This window comes from Propithecus coquereli, unplaced genomic scaffold, assembly GCF_000956105.1.
Source record: "Propithecus coquereli isolate 6110/MARCELLA unplaced genomic scaffold, Pcoq_1.0 Scaffold240, whole genome shotgun sequence".
Taxonomy (NCBI): domain Eukaryota; kingdom Metazoa; phylum Chordata; class Mammalia; order Primates; family Indriidae; genus Propithecus; species Propithecus coquereli.
The window spans coordinates 3,038,854-3,046,892 of record NW_012147953.1 but is presented as its reverse complement, the minus strand read 5'-3'; positions in this window follow the sequence as shown (position 1 = coordinate 3,046,892).

Sequence of the window (8,039 nt, the reverse complement as noted above, 5' to 3'; positions counted from 1 at the left end):
GTATTAGAAAACAACCAAATAATTAATTTGAACATGATAATATTAAAACATTATGAATTACTCACATTAAAATTTAGATTGGTGAGATAGCAGAAAAGCACACATGGCCCTCTTATTTTCATTATATCCTCCTTATTCTCATTTTTTATTTTAAACTTTGGAAAAAATGGGTGAAAGTATTGATAAACATATCCAATTGTTTCACCAGGTGGAGCCTCAACTTTTAGCTATAAAAGATTGAAAAATATAATATTGATCCAATGAGATATGTTATATTTGTAAGTAACACTGTATTTAGTCATGTGCTATTAATAATACCTTTTAACTCAGCATTTTGTATATTTGAACAGAACCTTTTGTATTTAAAGCATGCCTTATATTTGAGAATAAACATGGAAGGTGTAAGACCCAGGCTTTAGATGTCAAGATCTTTAAGATCTGACTCTGCTGCTTACTAATTGCTTGAAATGTGGACAAGTCACTAAGGTTTCTAAAATTCATTTTTCATTTGCAAAAGAAGGATAATAATATCCTTCTTTAGGTGCTTACAAGGATTACTTATGAATTGCCATGCCCATGAGAATGACTTAAATTCCAATCACAGCAAAAACTGTTTATTAACACACTTTCATACATCTTTGACAATGCAAATATGAATTCATTGAAATTCTTTGTCCCCATTGTTATTTAAAGCCAAGTTTATAAGAATCCATAGAAACTGGCTGAATAAATTATGATTATCCATATAATGTATTATTATGCAGCCATTTAAAGGAACAAAGGAGGTCTACATACATACTGATAAAATCTTCAAGTTATAGTGTAATGTGTTAAAAGGAAATTGTAGGAAAAATGCTACCAATTGTGTTAAATGCACAGATACCATAAACATGCTATGTTAATGTAATATATTATATAAATACTTATGAAATAACTATGGAAGAATACATAAGAAACTCATAATACTAGTTGTATTCTGAGGAGGAATACAGGAGGCCTAGAAAAAAAGCATTATTTTTGAGAGACATTATTTTTCCTGAACATAATTCTGTTATCTTTCTTTCTTTTCTTACTTTCTTCTTTCTCTCTTTCTCTCTCTCTGTCTCTTTCAACAGAGTAAATTTACATGGGAATCTGCCCTCAAAAATAGAAATTCTACCTAATATTTATTTTGAAATACATTTTTAAAAAGTGATATAAAATATAAATAAGCAGTGTACATCAGAATTAAAAAAGCACAGAAATAAGGTAACCAAAAGATGAAGAGAGAAAATGAAGAGAATATAAAAGAGATTGGGCAAAGCTAAGAAACAGAAAAAGGAAAAATTAGTTCAGAAATAAGAATTTACCTAGAAGGAACACAAGTACAAAGGACTACACAGAAATTATCATACAAATGTAGAAGATAGCATAAGAAGGTCCAACATATGTCTAAGAGTCCTCCCAAAAGAAAAAAAGTAATGAAACAGAATAAATACTAAAAGCTACGATTCAATATAATTTCTTTAAATAAAAGGAAAAAACTGATTGTATCAACTTAATGGGCATATGCCTAAAGAAAATCAACCTAAAATGCTGAACACTGAGACATATTCTAGAGAATATGAAAATTAAAAAAAAACGATTTTGCAGAAATTTAGTCAAAACCATCAAGTTACTTATAAAAAGGCTAAACATGTAATTTATCTTATATATGGGTCACTTTAGAAAGAGAAAGAGGGCACTATTAGGACATATTGCAATAGTCTTAAACTAGGATTATCCCAGGTAACTTGGTACATATAGTCATATTACTTGTAGGGATAACAAAATCAGATTGGCAACAAAGCTTTGGATAGTAATTTACACTGTATGCCAGAAGATAGTGGGTTAATATATTAAATATTCAGGAAAAGACAATGTGATCCAAGGAATTGCCTTTCGACATACAAAGTTTATGGACAAACTGTTATGACCTTGAAAGAGCTCAGGGAATATTATTACTTTGAGTCCCTCCTGAGAAACCTTGCTAGAAGTGATGTATAAAAGACCAAGATGAATGGGCAGTCTTTGGCACTAAATGATGAAAATAAGATGGACAGAATGTTACATAATGACTATATATACCAACATTGTACAATAGTATCCAAAATGTGTGGACTAAATGATGGGGAAAATTGTGACAGAATAGTTTAGAATGATTATATGTGTTAACAATGTATGTAAAATGCAACTATCAAAATAACGGGTGGGGGGAGTTCCACTTTCAGAAATGATTCTGAGAATGGAAACTGGGATAATAGAAATATAGTGAGTCTATATTTAGAAAAATGGAATGTCACTGGTTAAGTTCCCTATTTTTTATGGAAGCTTATTTGAGGGTTGGTCCCAGTTAGTGCTGTCGAAAATTTGAATGCAAATCTGCAGTCTTACTGGTTGAGAAATCATAGAACAGGAATGAAAGAAATCACAGCCATTGTAAAGTGAGGAGAAAATACTAGAAAGGAGAGAAATAGAGAGACAGCCCCATTATGTGTGCATAATTCTTCCCATAGACACACTAGATACAGACTGATAGAATAATCCATAGATAAAGTAAAACATTTGAAGAAAAATTAGAAAATATTTGAACTGAATAAAAATTAAAATAGAACCTATCAAATTTATAGCCAGAGTAATGCTGATAGAAAGATATATTTAGCTTCAAATGTTTATATAGGAATTGAAGAAATATTTAGAGCCAATGACAAAAGTTTCCATTTTTAAGAAGCTAAAAAAGTTGAAGAAGGAAGGAAATACTAAATACTAGAGGAAATAAATCAATGAGATAGGTAATGGACAAAAAATAGAGAAAATAAGTGAAACTAAAAGCTGATTTTTTAAAAAAATATCAATACAATTTATTAAACTAAGCATGAAAAAAGAAAGAAAACACAAATTACTAAAGTCAGAAATAAAAAGAATGGGTATTACTATATAATCTGCAAACTTAAAAGAACAGTAAGGAAATATGTAACAAATTTATGTCAATAAATTCAACAACTTAGATGGACAAATTATTTGAAAAACACAAATTATGAAAATAGACTCAAGAAATAGAAGACCTGAAAATCTCAATATCTATTAAAGAAGCTTTGAATTTAAAATCCTTCACATGCACACAATGCCAGGATAAAATGGCTTAACTGTTGAATACAATCAAATACTTAAGAAAGAAATAATACCAATCCTACACAAACTCATTCAGGAAAGAAAGAAATAAGAAAAAATTGCAAACTCTTCTTATGAGACCAACATCATCCTAATACCAAATTCATACAAAGAATTAAAAGAAAACTATAAACCTAAATATTATAAACACAAACCTAAAACATTATCAAACTGAATCCAGCAATATATAAAAATAACATGTTCAGGTGGAATGTATCCCAGGAATGCAAGGTTGTTTTAACATTAAGAAAAAAACAATTTATGGAACTACCATATTTGCAGAGTAAGAGAAAAGTTATATCATCAAATCAATAGACGTGGAAAAAAAGATTTGACAAAATACAAACTTATTTATGATAAAAACACAGTAAATTAGGAATAGATGGAATCTTTCTCAACCTGATAAGGGATATCTTCAAAACATGTACAAAGGAGATAGGATAAAGATGGCTGAACAGACACAGGTAGTCTGTTCCTCTTCCATGGAAAGGAACCAGAACAATTATCAGATTCTCATATTTTGAACAGATCATCTAGGAGAGAATTCTGGGACTCACCAGGGAAGTGATGGGGAACACCAAAAAGTGTGTAAGGAGAGGATTCGGGGCAATTTTCCCCCTGGGGACAGGCTAATAGCTAGGAGAAGCTCCAAGATACAAGGAAACAGTAAGAGAGAAGCTCCCAGGGCTCCACTCACCCAGACCAGCTTTTAAAATCTTAGCTACAAGAGAATCCCCCCAACCCATACAGATCTTGGGCCTAACATAAGGAACTGCTTGGAGATTCCACAGATACGTTGTTCCAGCAAGGGAACTCATGCAGAATCCAATAGGAATCTAAGCCTAGAGCAGCTTACACTGGGTGCCATTCTGAGAGCCTAGATACTGGGAACCACAACCACACCTACAGCCAACTCGGGGCTGCTATTGTGACCGAGACATGAGCAGACAGCATTTTCACAGTTTCTTACCCTCCCTGCCTGCCTGGGTGGGGCCCCAGCCTTCCTGGTCACAGGTCCAATGTGCCATTTTGAGAATTTGACACTGGGCTGTGCGCCACCCTCAGGCTGTATTTGGGCCTGATGTGGCTACAGCCCTCACCTGCCTGGGGTGGGAGAGGAAAATGGCTTTCCAGCACACATCTGGGATAGTGCCCACTATCCTACTGTCAGCTGCTGTGGGACCAAGTCTCAAGTGAACTTCATTCCTCACAGTTTTTTGCTAGAGCAGCCTGACTAAGAAGGGCCCCACCCCCTCTATTAAAAGGTCTAGTGTACCATTTTGGGAGTTTGAAGCTGGACTGCACCCCACCCTCAAGCTGAATCCAAGCTGATGCAGCCACAGCCCTGCCCATACAGGGGAGCCCAAGCTCTCCTATACGCACCTAGTATAATTCCCACTGCCTTGCTACAGGCTGCTGTGGGACTGAGTTGTGAGCAGATGGCACTCCCCCCAGAATGTTGTCCATACTGTTTGCCTGGAAAAGGCCCCACCCTCTTTGATTACAGATACAATGTCTTACTTTGGGAGTTTAAATCTGGGCAGCACCCTATCCTTGGGCTGAGTTTGGGCTGATGCAGCTGCAGCCCCACCTACTTGAGGAGGAGCAGGAAAGCCTAAGCACTCCTATACACACCTAGCACAATTCTCACCACCGCTGCTACGGGGTCCTGTGAGACTGAGACACAAACAGACTGCATTCCCCATAGTCTCTTGCCCACACTGCTTGCCTGAAAGTGTCTCTGCCCTCTTTGATTGCAGGCCAACACCTAGAACCATTTTGAGAGTTTAAAACTAGGCTATGTACAGCCCTGGAGCTGAGTTCAAGGTGCCACCTAACTGGAAAGGGACAGGGGAGACCAAGCTCTCCTAAGCACACTTAGGACAAAACCCACTGCCCCATTACAGGCAGCTATGGGACTAAGGACTAACATGCTCATCCCACTACAGATACCAGTAACACCAACACGAATCACTTGGTTCCTGGTGTGTAATTCCACCACTGCTACTTCCACCTCCCACATCACACCAGCTGATGAAGGACATAAGAACCCATACCACACACACAGCCCTCTGCTTCAACTACTAGTTTCTGAGAAAGCCATCTGAAGACCCAATAATTGCCCCCCCAGGACACACTAACACCATTGACAGTGTAAGCTGCTCTGGAGTCTAAAATTGGGCAGTCTACTGCTTCTACCACTAGGGCCCAAAGATTGGTTCAGCTGCCATTCAAGTCCCCAGCAAAACTTCACCACAGACTCAACTATTATCTGTTCCTCAAACCACCAAGGAAATCACAGGTGCCATTAATATTGTGTTTTCCCCAAGAAATCATACAAAGATCACACTACTACATGCACCCAAAATTAAAGCTGAAATGTCCAACTCAACCATCAACATATTCACACATTCAGGAAAAAAAAAATCATAGCAAGTGACTGCTACATCAGATGGGCAAATATCAATGGAAGGATATATGATAAAGCAAGGAAATATGATACCACCAAAGGACCAAAACAATTGTCCAGCAATAGATCCCAATAAAAAAGAATTCTTCGTGATGCCAAATAGAGAATCCCAAACATTGATTCTAAAGAAACTCAATAAGATGCAAGAGAAATCTGAAAACCAATACAAAGAAATGGAAAATCAATTCAGGATATGAATGAGAAATGTATCAAGAAGATAGATATCATAAAACAAACAAACAGAAATTCTGGAGCTGAAAAATTCATTGAAGGAAATACAAAAAACATTTGAAAACTTCAAGAATAGATTAGACCAAGCAGAAGAATCTCAGTACTTGAAGACAGGTTTTTGGAAATAATGCAGTCAGACAAAAAATAAGGAAAAAAAGAATAAAAAAGAATGAGCCAAGTCTTCAAGATGTCTGGGACTACATAAAGTGACCGAAACATATGAATTATCAGTATTCCTCAGGGGTAAGAGAGATAAAAAAGTTTAGAAAAACTATTTAAGGAAATAATTAAAGAAAACTTCTCAGGACTACCAACAGAGTTAGACATTCAGATACAAGAGGGCCAATGAAGCCCAGGCAAATATGTTGCAAAAAGGTCTTTAGCACAGCATATTATAATCAAAATGACTAAAGTTGAAGTCAAAGAGAGAATTTCAAAATTAGCAAGAGAAAAGCATCTAGTTACCTAAGAAGTAAACCCCATCAAACTAACAGCCAACCTCTCAGCAGAAACCTTACAGGCCACAAATAGAATGGAAAGGCATTTTCATAGTGTTGAAAGAAAAAACTTCCAACCAAGAATTTTATATCCTGCCAGAATTAGCTTCATAAATGAAAGAGAAATAAAGTCTTTCCAAGACAAGCAAGAGAATTTATCTCTATTAGATTGGCCCTACAGGAAATAATTAAAGGAAACTTAAACATGGAAATGATGTGATAATATTCACCATCATGAAAACACACAACATAAAACTCACAAGTCTTATACAATCACACAAAGGAATTAAATGGCAACATCACAGAAGTTCAGCAAACCAAAAAGATAAAAAGACAAGGAAAAAGAGAAACAAATTATAATACAACCAGAAATCAATTAACAATATGACAAGAAAAAAGCCTCATATATCAATTTTAACCTTGAATGTAAATGTATTAAATGTACCACTTAAAAGATATAGACTGTCAGGATCGATAAAAAAACCATTGTCCAACAATATGTTGCTTACAAGAAACTCATCTTAGCCATAAAGACACTGAAAGTAAAGAGATGTAAAAAGATATTCCACACAAACGCAAACCAAAAGAGAGCAGAAGTAGCTATACTTATATTAGATAAAACAAACTCAATCAAAAGAGTAAAAGAAAGACAAAGAAAAGTCATTATATAACCAAGAAGGTATCAACCCAGCAAGAGGATAGAATGATCCTAAATATATACTCATCCAGTATCAGAGAACCCAAATTCACAAAACAAATATGACTAGACCTAAAGAAAGAGATAGACAGCAACACAATAATAGTGGGTAACTTCAATATCCCACTCACAGCAGTAGACAGATCAACACAGAAAATCAACAAACAAACGTTGGACATAAATTGGACTTTAGACCAAATGGACTTAACAGACATTTACAGAACATTCCTCCCAACAACTACACAAAATACATTCGTTTCATCAGCACATGGTATATTCTCCAACATAGACCCCATTTTAGGCCACAAAACAAGTCTTAACAAATTTTTAAACAATGAAATCATATCAAGTATCTTCTGAGACCACAGTGTAATAAAGCTAGAAATCAATATGAAGGGGAACTTGAGAAACTATTCAAACATGTGGAAATTAGACAACATGCTCCTTAGTGATCACTGGGTGGACAAAGAAATAAAGACAAAAATTAAAACTTTTTTTGGGACAAATGAAAATGAAAACATAATATACCAAAATCTTGTGGATACAGACAAAGCAGTGCTAAGAGGGAAGTTTATGGCATTAACTAACTACATGAAGAAAGTAAAAAAATCATAAATTAACAACTTAGCATCACACTTCAAGGAACTAAGGAAAAAACAAAAACAAACCCAGAGTTAATAAAAGGAAAGGAGTGACAAAGATCAGAGCAGAACTAAATGAAACAGAGAACAAAAAACAGTGCAAAGGATCAACAAAATAAAAAGTTGTTGCTTCAGAAAGATAAAATTGTTAAACCACTATTTGGACTAACCAAAAAGAGAAGTGACAAGATCCAAATAATGACAATCATAAATGAAAAAGGAGACATTACAACTTATACCACAGAAATACAAAAAATCCTCAGGAGCATATTATGAACGACTGTATGCTCACAAACTAGAAAACACAGAGAAAA